This window comes from Gopherus evgoodei, chromosome 10, assembly GCF_007399415.2.
Source record: "Gopherus evgoodei ecotype Sinaloan lineage chromosome 10, rGopEvg1_v1.p, whole genome shotgun sequence".
Lineage (NCBI taxonomy): Eukaryota > Metazoa > Chordata > Testudines > Testudinidae > Gopherus > Gopherus evgoodei.
Window position 1 is genome coordinate 85,539,314 of NC_044331.1, and position 13,948 is coordinate 85,553,261.

The following is a 13,948-nucleotide window of genomic DNA, read 5'->3' on the forward strand; positions in this document are numbered from 1 at the left end:
GGGCCTAGCAGTGGACAACCAGCTAGAGACTGCGGTGAGAGCAGCTCCAGCAGAGCACTCAGGGTAGAAGCCAGCCTGGAAATAGCCAGTCAGAGACAAGGCTGTGACTCGAATGGCCCATTCGAAAGAGGAGACAGCTGGCATGGGAGCTGGCTAGCAGGACTGTGGCAGGTTTTGCTCACACTCATGTACCTTTTCCGGTGTTGTGCAGGTGACAGGCCCCATTCTAATTACCAGGGTTGTTCTCAGGATTGTGTGAATGATAAATCAGCCCCCAGCTCAGCATTAACTGAGATGCCATGCAGAGGTGACTCCACCTCAGATGCCAGGAGACCACGGCATCGCCAACGCTGGAGGGGGCAGGGCCTTTGCAGGTCCAGCCACTCCCTATTTGAACAACCAGTGTTCTCTAAGACGCTCATGTGCAAATACCCTTCTGGGTGCTGCTTGGGGCAGCAGACCCACAATGGAGCAGCAGGGCATGGACAGAGTCCATGAATGCAGAAACAGAGCAAGGGGCCCCGTGCCTGGCTGTGCACCAGTGGGTGGGGCTTTGCTGCATAATGTTGAATGTTTCGTACTCGCTGGTGCCTAAGCCAAAGGTGCGTGGCCAGGGGCGGCTCCAGGCACCAGCATGCCAAGTGCTTGCTTGGGGCAGCAAGCCATGGGGGATGATCTGCCAGTCGCCACGAGGGCGGCAGGCTGGTTGCCTTCGGCAGCATGCCTGTGGAGGGACCGCTGGTCCCGTGGCTTCGGTGGACCTCCCGCAGGCGTGCTGCCAAATCCGCAGGACCAGGGACCTCCCATAGGCAAGCCGCCGAAGGCAGCCTGCCTGCCGTGCTTGGGGCGGCAAAATACCTAGAGCTGCCCTTGTGTGTGGTGCATCCGCTGCAGCTGGAAGCCATTGTCCACGGGCTGGCCATGGTTCCTGCTCTCTCGTGCTTTCTCCTAGGCTCCCAAGCCTGGCCCCCTGGGGAACATCCTCAGTTGTTGATGCTTTAGGGTGGCCAGATCACCCTTCTGTGTGACGTCCCTGCACACACCTTGTTCCCGCGTGCCGCGGACTGAGGAGACAGCACAGACATGAGACCAGAAGAGGGCTCGTGGGGTCCCCCAGCGCGTGCTCTCTCACTGTGCTCAGAAAGCATAGCAGTCCCCGTCTCACACTACACATAGCCCCTACCTCGGGACACAGACTCCGGAGCTCCTGGAGCCCAGCGCTGGCTCACTCCCTGCCCAGCCACATCCAGTCACACACGGGCTGCGTGTTATTGCCTCACCAGGAAGGGAACTGGATCTACATATTGTTTTCATTAAAATGCAAATTAATTTAATAAAAAGTAGAACTGTAAATTAATGAACCACTTACAAATTCGATATAGTACAAGTCTAATACTTGTGCTCCAGAATTTCCTCTAGTTAATAACACCACTAACTCTTGGGGGTGGGGCTGGCCTGACAGTTCCACCAGTCTAAATCAATCCGTTTGCTCAGGGATGGGGACACTGCTGTTGCATGAGGACATTTTCTTTTTACAGCTAGCTGATTGCGAGGGCGGTCGGAAAGTCGGCCTGCTCCCCAGAGGGGCCACACGTCAGTGCCTGTAGCACTTCACCCCCCTTTGCATGGTGGGTTAACACTGTCAGTGTTTGCATAGCCCACTGGGAGTGCATTAGGGACCATAGTCTGTGCTGCTGGCAGCCAGGGGCCAGCTCCTGCCAAGGCCCCCAAGGCTCTGCTGGACACTGACAACTACACAGCTGGAATCAGGCCGGCTCATGTGTGTTTGTATTGTTAAAGCAGGTGTTAGGATTATACAAGGACGAGTTTAGTGCTTAGACCTTACTGAATGCCTGTGAGTTGCTTCCTGCATTAATCTCACTTGTAACATTTGTTTCCCACACTGTAAGGTTATATTTAAGCATTCGTACTTTGAGCCTCTGTGACTGTAAATCACCAGACCGGAGAGAGACATCAGCTAGTGTAAAGTGCTGGTCTCCAGACAAAGGTGTTACATCCTGGCCAGCAAGGGAGGCCCATCGACTCAGATAGACTATTGTCGAATGTTAAAGAGAACAAAAGACTTTGTAGTTCTGCTTCCACCCCACCCCCAGAAAGAGGAGTCTTGCAAGTGGATTCCTCCCATCAGCTGAGTTCGCAGCTCAGAGTACATGGGGGAAAGAGCCATATCTCTGTGCTGCCTGGGCTCTGCAAGGCCAGGCTTCTAGGCATGAGCAAGGGATCCCCAGCTGCTTAGGCTGGGTTAGCCCTAAAGGACATTTAGATCTTGCTTATTATAGAAGTGTCTATTACCTTCCAAAACTTAAGACTATAACTCATTTGTGCGTATCTCTGTTTCCTTTTTTAACCTTGCCAATAACTCTCATTTCCTTTTCCTGCACAATAAATCTGTAGATGGTTTATTACCGGACTGGCTACAGGCATTGTCTCTAGGGTAGGATCTAAAGTGCAAGTGACCTGGGGTAAGTGACTGGTCCTTTGGGGCTGGCAGCAACCTGAATATTGCTGTGATTTTTAGTGTAAGGGACCAGCTGTCACACAGGCAGGCTCCCCTGGGTGGTGTGACAGGCTGGAGTGGCCAAGGGGACTGTCTGTGACACCATGTTAAGGCCATTTAATGCCTGAGGGGTTTACACTTGCTAACTGGTGGGTGAAATCTATGTACCGAGCTTGCAGCCAGTCTGGGGCTGGTGCCCTTGTTTGTAACAGTCTGCCCTCAGGCTGGCGCTCATGTTCCTGAGTCACAGCGCAGCTTGACCCTGTCATTTTCTCTTCCCATAAAATAGTGTTCTATTTCCCAGTGCTAGTTTACCCCTAGGGGACACAGGACTGGTGCCCTGAACTGGGAGCTCCAGGGATGGGGAAACCTCCCATGAGTGTTACTGGTACTAACACTAGTAACAGGTGCCAAAGACTCATCTAGTCATTGCACATACCAGAGTGCAGAGATTTTGGCCCATGGAGGACGTTTCAGCCATGAAAAATCAAGATGTTTCCTCTCTCTTGTGACACGGGAAAGCCAGTCCCACTGAGTGGCCAGCCACAACTCTCCATCAGCAATCCATTCTCTGATGGACACGGCTATCTGCCTGCAGTGCCCCCATCCTGTGCTCACGCAGCTGAGCCCCAGCCTCCGTATGGCGTCACTGGACGGCACGCCAGGGTAGGTGGTGGCAGCAAGGGGGAGGAACCAGCCCTGCTGCCCGCTCCCATGGGTTGTTGGGTTTTCTCCCGTCTGGTTGCGTAACAGAGATACAGTTTGTGACACTGGGGCCTGCGCTTCATTCCAGCCTTAATCACCCACACAGCCATTTATCGCCTCCATTGCCTGGAACATTCTCCCTTGAATAATGCCTGTCTGCCTGCCTGCCTGCCCAGTTATGGTAGTGCCATCTTTCCCAGTCAGGGGAGGATATAGCTCTGGTCGCTCTTTGCTGGGTGGTCTCGGGTGAAGAGAGCATGTAATGGCTGTAACCGGGCGATTACCGTTTACTTGTTAACTCCACTGGGCGGAGCTGCCGTGATTGATGCCAGGATTGGAATATTCTCTGTAGCCCTGTTAGCAACAAGAACAAACTGAGGCATAATTCAAAGGCTGAAATCTGTAAAGAGAAGACGAAAACCCATCACTAAAGTTCTCTTCAGTAGCTAGTGTGTATAATTCAGCGAAGCCCCGTCCCATATAACCGCCCTGTGGTGGGCCAAGCCACGCAGGCACGGCAAGCCCTAACCTGCTACTAGAGAGAGAAGCTGCAGAGGAGCCTCTCGCCACTTGGATGAAATCCCACATCAAAACCCTCCCAGGCAGTGTCCCTGCAGGACAGCCTAGGTCCACTGAACCGAGTGTAGCTAATTCCAGCCCCTCCACACACTGCTCAGAGTCATTGTCACTGCCCCAGCAATCAGCCCTCCTCATCCCTGGGCCCCAAATTAACTGCGGAATTAGGAAGTCTCTGGGCTTAGGTTTACTGGTCTGTGTGTTTTGCATTCACACAGGAAAGATGAAAAGTTGTTTTTAAAGCCCAATCAATATTCAGACACAATGGGCAAAATGAGTCCAGATGCATCGTAAATGAGACTTGCTAGATTGTCTTTACCCTGGAAAGGCCGAATTACCTCTCGTGACAATAACGAGACTGTGTCAGTTTGATGCTTCACAGCGGGACGTGAGTTCTGAGTTCACTGTTAGCAAAGCGAATGGCAGCTGCTGGGCAGAGTGGCAGGATCCAGGCTGGATTGTAGGGACTGGCTGAGGTGTGTGACTCTTGTAACACATCCTCTGGGGTGTTCACTGGCTCTCATGGGCAAGGGAAGTTGCTTATTAGGGGTCAAGAGCGGGCTAGAGGGCCAGGGTTACCTGGCACTTTAGTGACTCCCCTCTGGGCAGTAGCTCAGAGCTGCACAGAGGAATTCAGACTCGCCCACCTCTCCGAGCTGCGCAGGCTCTGGAGATGCTCACTGCTCCTTGGAGGAGTGCAGGGCCTGCCGGGGATGAAAGGAGTGCTCCCTCTCTGGGCCAGCGTCTGTCTCACCCTGTGTGGGGCGGGTGTGTGCATGTGCAGTGCAGTGGGGCCTGGCACTGTGGGAAGCCTCCTTCCCTTGTGCATTCATGTCAAGCCCAGGCAGAACAGCAGCCTTTGTGCTCTAGGAGCAGAGTGGTTATCACTCTTTTCTCCCTGGCATGCTCCAGAGGGGCCAGGGAAGTAGGACCCCGGCTTTGCCCACACCCCTGCCAGGCACCAGCCGGTGGCCAGCAGGGAGTAAGCTGCGCCCCTGCCAAGGGGCCTGCGGAGTCTGCATGCAGGATGCTCCAGGAGCCGTCTCCGGAGGCAGATGCCTCCTGTGCCCATCTGGGTTGGTGCAGCACCATGCCAAGCTGAGGCTGTTCCTGACAGAGCTGATGCTAGGGGCGCAGAGAGTGCGGTCAATGGCTTCGAGGGTCTGTGAAAGGAGCAGCCAAGGAATCTGTGAGCATCATTGCAAACCACAGACGGGCCACTTGGCACGAGAACGACCAGAGAGAAGCATAGCACTGCCCTGGTACCCTCGCAGGGGCCACTGGGCAAGGAGACATGTAGGATCAGCACTGCTGGGGCTGCTTGGGGTGTCTGGGGCAGCAGAGCTGGGGCTGGGGTGCTCGGGGCAGCAGAAATAATGACATGACAGGCTATTCCACCTACCACTCCCTTTTTGGGATCCTTAAAAAGAAACTTTGATAGAAAAATTGGCTACTGGAGCAAGTTTCATGGCTGCCACCCCGCACGCATCTCCTGGAACTCTGGGCTGTCATCGTCCTGATCCTGAGAGATGTCTTGACCAGACCTGGCCAGACAGAGGGACCCAGATGACATCACCACCTCCAGCTAAAGTCCAACCACCACCTGGGATCTTTGTCACACATACAAACACACACACACCTCAGTGTCCTTTTCTCTCCCCACATTATTTCTTCTCTTTCTGCACTCTCTGCTTTCTCTCTCTGTCTAATAACAGACTAGCAAGCCTGTGTGTTTTTGACAGTGCAACCAGCCTGTGACCAAAAAGTAGCAACTGAGAGCTATTCCCTAAACAGCCCAACTCTGGTACAAGTTTGCCAGGTCTTGGAGTGGCTGATCAGACCCTGTGCTGTGTCTGTGGGTATTTCTACATCTACAATTTTGCAGTGCTGGTTGTTACAGCTGTATTAGTACAGCTGTATAGGGCCAGCGCTGCAGAGTGGCCACACTTACAGCAACCAGCGCTGCAAGTGGTGTTAGGTGTGGCCACACTGCAGCGCTGTTGGGCGGCTTCAAGGGGGGTTCGGGGAACGAGAGAGCAAACCGCGGCGAAGCTGGTCTACTTCCCTGGTTTGCTCTCGCGTTCCCCGAACCCCCCTGCAAACCGCAGGGAAGGAGACTTGCTTGCTCGGGGATTCGGGGAACACGAGAGCAAACCGCAGGGAAGGAGACCTGCTTGCTCGGGGATTCGGGGAACGCGAGAGCAAACCGCAGGGAAGGAGACCTGCTTGCTCGGAGGTTCGAGGAACGCGAGAGCAAACCGGGAAAGGAGACCAGCTTCGCTGCGGTTTGCTCTCGCGTTCCCCGAGCCCCCCTGCAAACCGCAGGGAAGGAGACCTGCTTGCACGGAGGTTCGGGGAATGCGAGAGCAAACCGGGAAAGAAGACCAGCTTCGCTGCGGTTTGCTCTCGCATTCCCCGAACTCCCCTGCAAACCGCAGGGAAGGAGACCTGCTTGCACGGGGGTTCGGGGAACGCGAGAGCAAACCGGGAAAGGAGACCAGCTTCGCCGCGGTTTTCTCTCGCGTTCCCGAACCCCCTGCAAACCGCAGGGAAGGAGACCTGCTTGATTACCAGACGCTTCCTCAGGTATGCTGGGATACCTGCTTATTCCATGGAGGTCAAGAAAAGCGCTGGTAAGTGTCTACACTTGATTACCAGCGCTGGATCACCAGCGCTGGATCCTCTACACCCGAGACAAAACGGGAGTACGGCCAGCGCTGCAAACAGGGAGTTGCAGCGCTGGTGATGCCCTGCAGATGTGTACACCTCCTAAGTTGCAGCGCTGTAACCCCCTCACCAGCGCTGCAACTTTGTGATGTAGACAAGCCCTGTGTCTCTCCAGCGGGGAGGTTGCACCAGAGACAGACACTGCATTTTCTCTTTCCTTCCCCCTCTTGTGTGTGTCTGGCTTGCTTTGTCTTTGAGGAAATGGAATTGGAATTTAACAGCAGCAGCCAGAGCTGCGGGCAGTTCAGATAACTGTGCTTTGCCTCTCAAAGAGTCATTAGTACCATCTAAGAGACTGCCAGAGAATGGGGGGTTCTTCTTCTAAAACCTCTCTCCAGCTAAAGGGAAGGGAACATGGACCATGGTGATAACATCCAATGTAACACGTTACCTTGAAAAGGTTTTAACTGTTTCTTTCTTTTTTGTATTTAAGAAAAGGTTAAGGAGCTGTTGAATGGAGTGTTTGCCCTGGTACTAAGCAGGCTGCGGTCTCTGTGTGCCAAACCCCAAACCTTGTTTAATGCTGGACACGGTCATATTAAAGCCTTTGACTCCTTAGGCCCATATATTCCATCCAAATTAATCCAGCAGATCAGTGGCACATCCAGTAGCAGACCCTCCAGGGGGCAGGAGTTGGGAGGTTTGAAATTTCACACTAAACAGGTCAGGCTTGTAGAAGGCTAAACTAGCACATGGTGCACACTGCACAGACTGTCATGCTGAGCACACTGCACAGGCACACTGCTCGCACACGCACAGGGCACACTGTACAGATGTACTGCTCGCGCACACACACAGTGCACACTGCACAGATAACTGTGCAGAACACACTGCACAGGCACACTGCTCGCCCACACACAGTGCACACTGCACAGACGACTGTGCTGAACACATTGCACAGGCACACTGCTCACACACACAGGGCACACTGCACAGACGTACTGCTCGCCCACACACACAGTGCACCCTGCACAGACAACTGTGCGGAACACACTGCACAGGCACACTGCTTGCACACACACAGTGCGCACTGCACAGACGTACTGCTGGCACACAAACTGCACAGACTGCCATGCTGAGCACACTGTACAGGCACACTGCTTGCACACATATGGTGCACACTGCACAGACTGCCATGCTGAGCACACTGCACAGATGTACATGACGCAGGCTGAACAGACTGCCATGCTGAGCACACTGTACAGCCACACTGCTCACACACACAGTGCACACTGCACAGAGTGCCATGCTGAGCACACTGTACAGGCACACTGCTCACACGCACATTGTGCACACTGCACAGACTGCCATGCTGAGCACACTGCACAGATGTACATGACGCAGGCTGAACAGACTGCCATGCTGAGTATATTACACCGGCGTACTGCTCGTACACACACGGCACATGCTCTCACATGCTAACATGGGCCTCTAATTATTAACAATGAGGCCTGCGCATAAGAGATTAGCAAAGCAAGTCCTGCCCATTATAACAGTGTGCAGTGTTGTCGTAGCTGCGTTGGTCCAGGGATGTTCAAGGAGAAGATCACGAGAAGAGCTGTGTGTAGTTCAAAAGCTCCTGTCTCTCACCAACAGCAGTTGGTCCAGTAAAAGATCACCTCCCCCATCTTGTCTCTCTCATTACAACGGTGGCAGCAGAGTGATGTGCCACAGGGCAAGCGCTCAGCATGACTCTACCCTCCCGCTGCAAATCTCCTGGGTGCATCCGACTGAGAATTACGGTAGCGGCTAAGTTCAGTGGTGGGAATTTCAGCAACCACCCTAATGAATCACCCTCTGGCCCAGCTTCCGTGTCAGGTGCCATCTTAGAATTCAGAATCCGTACAATTAGCTTTGACACTCTTACATTAATCACCGGGAGCTGTGATGATGGACTGAATTCCCTAATTCTTTTAGTATCTGCACCCGACAGTAAAGCTGTCTGCAGCACTACGCAATTCACTGTGCTCCTACCACAGTGTAAAAGCCTGTGTCTAGATGAGGATATATACATTCTTTATTGCCCTCTGCTAGTGTCTGCACTTTGATTAGGGGCTGAGTGACCTCAATTTCACAAGCATCAATCATGTACTGGCAAACGACCCTTGGTCAGCACAAACGGATGTTAATCTGCAGTGGGTTCACAGAGGCTTGCAACAAGTTTTCTATAAAGGTGGCTGTGGGGGGGGGGGTTTAAAACACAAGCGTTAGTAAATAAAACGCAGACAAGCTATTTTGCAGCAGGCGTCTTTAAATCATTAGAAATTATTACAAATGCCAATTTTTCTTCCCACCTTATGGTAGGATGAAGATACCCACTCAATTTTCATCAAAAGCACATAAAAGCAATCAAGGCTCCTGTAGTTTCTATGGAAATAAGGGATGCAAATTGGGATTGTGTGGCACCTTTTTTCTTGAATTTATCCATAAAAATGCAAATACCCTTCAAACCGATACTAAAATATTTTTCTTGTACATAGAGAGGCAACCTATTTAGGTAGGAAGCTTTTGTCTATTGACACTTGTGGCCTCTTGCACAGAACAAGCCTGTCACAGCTCAACGATGTGCTGGAATACAGCGTCTGATGGTGCGATTCTCTCTGGCCAGGTTCCAAGGGATCATGACTCGCTCTGTTGAGTCTCCACATTCTTGGGTGCCCCTTCAAAATGCCCACTGTGATGCAGTGGCCTAAAGGGCCCATGCAGTCCTAGATGGCATGAACAGGGGAATCTCAAGCAGGAGCAGAGACGTTATTTTACCTCTGTGTCTGGCACTGGTGCAACTGCTGCTGGAATCCTGTGTCCAGTTTGGGTGCCCACAATTCAAGATAAATTGGAGAGGGCTCAGAGAAGAGCCACGAGAATGATTAACGGATTAGAAAACCTGCCTCATAGTGACAAACTCAAGGAGCTCCATCTACTTAGCTTCACAAAGCAAAGTTAAGGGGTGACTTGATTCCAGTCTGCAAGTACCTTCATGGGAATTGACTGCATATTTAATCAGAGGCTCATCGCTCTAGCAGAGAAACGAATAGTGTGAGCCAACAGCCACAAGATGAAGCTAGAGACAAAGTCAGACTGGAAAAAAGGTGTTAATTTTTTACTTCAGTGTGTTTAATCCTTGGAACAATTTCCCAAGGGTTGTGGTAGATTCTCCATCACTGATGATTTTTCAGTCAAGGTTAGAATTCTTCTAACAGATCTGCTCTAGGAGTTACTGGGGGGAGGGGTGCTATGGCCTGTGTTGTGCAGGAGGGCACACGTGGTGGCACCTTTTCCTGCAAACAGCCACTCTGAATCCACTGCAGCCAGTGGCTGTACGCGCTGCGCAGCGTGAGCTCAGGCAGCAGAACTGGCCCTGAGTGGATTCTGGGTCCAGTCTGAAAAGCCATTTCCCTGGCCCTGCAAAAGCTCTGCCCTTTCTAAGTCCCTGGTCCTGGGGTTGCACCCTTCATTGCTTGCCTGTCCTAGGTGGTTTGCTCTGTTTATTGAGCTGAGGGGAGCAGGCAGTGCTTGGCGTGGGCATCTCCTCTCTGTCTGTCTGAGTCATGGGACACTGGGAGAGACTCTTCAAACCAGCTTAGAAACAAGCCTGGGATCAGTTCTGTCCCAGCTGGGGACATGCTCTTGGGGAAAGGCCTCTTAGCTCCTGTGCCAGGACTGCACCCACAATGAACCCAATTACTCTGCCCTCTAGCCTCAGTGGGAGTTAGCCCATGCTTGTATGACTAAGGAAGCCTCAGGGTCCTTCTCTTTCCACCTTGCTTTGCCTCATCAGCCCTCCAAAGACAGACCATGTGCTAGTTCTTCGTCTCTGGACATGAGGAAGTTCTTTCCTTCCATGGTTGCTGGTCTGTTCACATTGCTGGCAGTTAATTCCCATAGCTCCTCGTCTTTTCTGACATGATGGCCTGTCTCTTCCCATGTACTGACCCCAGGGCCGCCAAGAGTGGGTTCGGGCCCTGATGAAAAAAAAATTTCAGGCCCCCCAGCAAGGGCGGACCAGCTAAACAGGGCCGCTGAAGCCGGGAAAGCCGGGTGCCTGGCCCCCTTCCGGACCACCGGGCCCCGGTAATTTGTATCCACTTCTCCCCCCTCTCATCGGCCCTGACTGATCCATCTCCTCCCTCACCTGTCACCTTGCTCACCCGTCCTGTGATTGGCTGGATCTCGACTGAAGACTTTACTTTTCATGCAGTAAATTCCTCTTGCCTCCAGGACAAACTACACACTAAACTGTAGAGTCAGAACCAGCGTGGGCGCCTTATAGGGTGGCCAGCGCCATATGGTTCGGGGGAAGGTCCGTAGACCCCACGGCAGCAGATATCGGATAATCTTCCTCCCACACTGGGTCTCGTCCTGCTCTCCAGGAGCTAGAGATCAGCTCAGGCCCTCACACAGGATGTTTAATGGCCCTTCCATTATCATTGACTTTTCTCACTTGGGATAGTCCTAGTTCTGGTTATTCTTGGTTTTTCCACCAAGCATTCTCCCAGTGCATCCTCTCATCTCTGCACTTGTCTTTCACTGTGCGCTTTACTGTGTGCCTGGTACAGCGCAGAGCGTAGAGTTGGTATCTTAGAAATATGTAATAGAATAGCCCTGGGAAACGCTGATCCACAGCTGTCTCTGCTGCCCCCCATTGGGGCACCTGGTGTCCCAGTAGAGCCACACATCTGGCACTGGGAACCCCGGCCAGAAGCTGTGACTAGTCACTAGGCTGTGCCATGGGCTCATGGGGCGATTGCTCTGTCAAACGCATGGGAACAGGATTCCTGGCAGTTATTATTGACTGGTATTAGTATTAACAACACCCTTGGAAATGTGAAAAGGATAAAATTCCAGGAGTGAACCAGAGAAGGCTAAGGCTGCATGATTATAAACTAGTAATTAATTAATTGTGCTCTCACTATATCCACCTGAGAACAACAGTGAGATCAAAGAACTGAACAGAGATCAAACTGAGTAGTAGATCACTTTACTTACAGTTGAAAGTGCCAATTAGACACAGCAGAGAAATAGTCACGAAAGCTCCTGCTCCAAAACGTCTGTTAGTCTATAAGGTGCCACAGGACTCTTTGCTGCTTAGTCAGGATTAGTTACTTCCATTAACAGCTCAGGAAGGGAAAAAACTCACTCAGTGAGCATAGAAATGGTGCATAAACCCCCACTGCTGACTCCCTGGGTGGAAACAGAGGTCACCAGTGCCTATGCAGGTGTTTCCCCCTTTCAACAACCATATGTTGAATATTACATATTAATCACATAAAGATGCATGTGGGAAACTTGCAGCTTGCACATGCTCATATAAGCAGGTTTGGTCTCATCTTGTCTGTGTGATTTCCCAATAGGAAAGGCCTCCTCAAACGGTGACTGCAGGTCACATGATGACCCAGGATCAGAGCTCTCCTGAAGACAAAACATACTGTTCAGATGTAAGCAAGTGTAATCAATTGCATGTATATGAGTGCATCTGCCCAAGCTATATGCACAGCTACCTGGTGAGCATTCATGAACTGTGTGTTTGTGCATGCAGCTAGCCAATTAGACTCCTAATGAGCAATGTGTGCATCCAAGTACCCATCTGACCCATAAATATGTAACTGACGTGTGCCAAGATATGCACCTACATTTTAAAAATTGAGCCCTATCGCCATTCATTAACCCTTTCGCAAACACCCTGTCACCCCACTTCCTTGCACAGAATAACTTATATGTTAGCATATTACAGGAGTGTCTGCACCAGCTGCACTGTGGGACTTTATCTGCTCTTCAAAATTCACCTCACAGACACTTAGAAGAAAAGATCACAAACATGGACAAAACCATTTCAACTCCACTTCACCCGTGGTTCTCAACCTTTTCCATTCCCAAACTGCCCTCCTGCCCAGCATGGATCCCCTCCCGCTTAGCAGCGCTGGAAGAGATAGTATGGATTCTCCACCACTTGAAGTCAGTATTAGCCATCTTTCCAAGAGATCTGCTCTAGCTCAGCCATGAAGTGGGGCTGGACACAGGAACCACTTGGTGAAATTCTCTGGCCTGTGTTATGCAGAAGGCCAGACTAGAGGATCATAACGGGCCCTTCTGTCCTTAAAATCCATGAAGGGCCGTCATGATACTCCAGTCTCTCAAGCTTCTTCAGCTAATCTCTCCAGAGGCCAGACTGTTCACCAAGGGTAAGTCCCTAGCTGAGATTCCAGTAGGCAGACCATTGTCTGTGGTCACATGGCAGACAGGTGCTCTTTGACTACAGCGCAAGCATAAAAATGGCCACTAAGGGACAGGGCAAAGGTCTCTCAAAGAACGACGTGTTCTGAGTGATTTAATAGCCATCAGTCTCAGTGCTGAGATTATGCCCATAGTCCATGGTCTGGGATCAAGCTGGCGGTTGGCCAGGAGATACCGGTTGCTACTCACGTAGTTGGTCACCTTCTTTGAGATGTAAGTCAGCATCCAGCTTTGCCTTGGTCGTCTGCTGTCTGTCACACTTTGGGATTTTTCTCTGTTGGGGTGGCTCAGACAGAGGAGCCGCTGGCAATGTCACAACATCTTGGAAATGCCACAGGCAGGGGTGTGTATTAGTCATCGCGTGCAGCTCTTAGAGTTCTAGCCTGCATCAGAAATGGAGAAGTAGAAAACAAACAGTAGAAACAACTGATCCATTTTTAACATGACAAAAGGTTATTAGTGAGGGTGCCACAAGTCTCTGTGTGGGAACAGCTGTTGTTTAATGTACACATGGATGATCAGGAAAAGCTGGGAGAACAGGCTGATGGCAAAATGTGTAGATGACACAAAATTATTTACATTAGTCAAGACTAGAGAAGACTGCAGAAGTTCAGAGGCTCCTAATGAAGCCAGGTGAAAGGTCTGCCCCCGGTGAAATTCAGAGCAGTCAAGAGGAGGGAATAACTTAAATTACTAGCAGTGCTGGGTTCTCTTGAAGGAAGATGTGTCATTTCCCATATGCATTATCCGAGAGCAGCCAATACAAGATCTATTAATGATGCATCTTCCCATTCTCCTTACTGATGACAATATAATTGACACGTTGAGAGATGTTGTTATTTTAGTGCTCTGAGATGTCTTGAGATGCATGTTACTTTTCCCAGTTCTGTGTGCTGCATCAAAAGAATGTACCTGTTGCTGAATGTTCAGCACTTGCTGTTGGCTGCAGGGGCTTACCTGTATAGAGGGAGCTGTAGCAGGGTGGTTACCCACTCCTGGCCTGAAAGGGTTAAAAACAGCCCTGGGAGAGGGCATCGGCAGGGGGAAAGCTGGGCTGATTGGGGGAAGCAGCCTCAGATGGGGGTCACGCCCCAGTCAGAATCCAGCTGGCCCTATAAAGGCTGTGGAGGAAGATGGGCCTGGCTGCTGGGGAGCTAAAGAATGTACCAGGAGGGGATCGAGGCTAGGGGA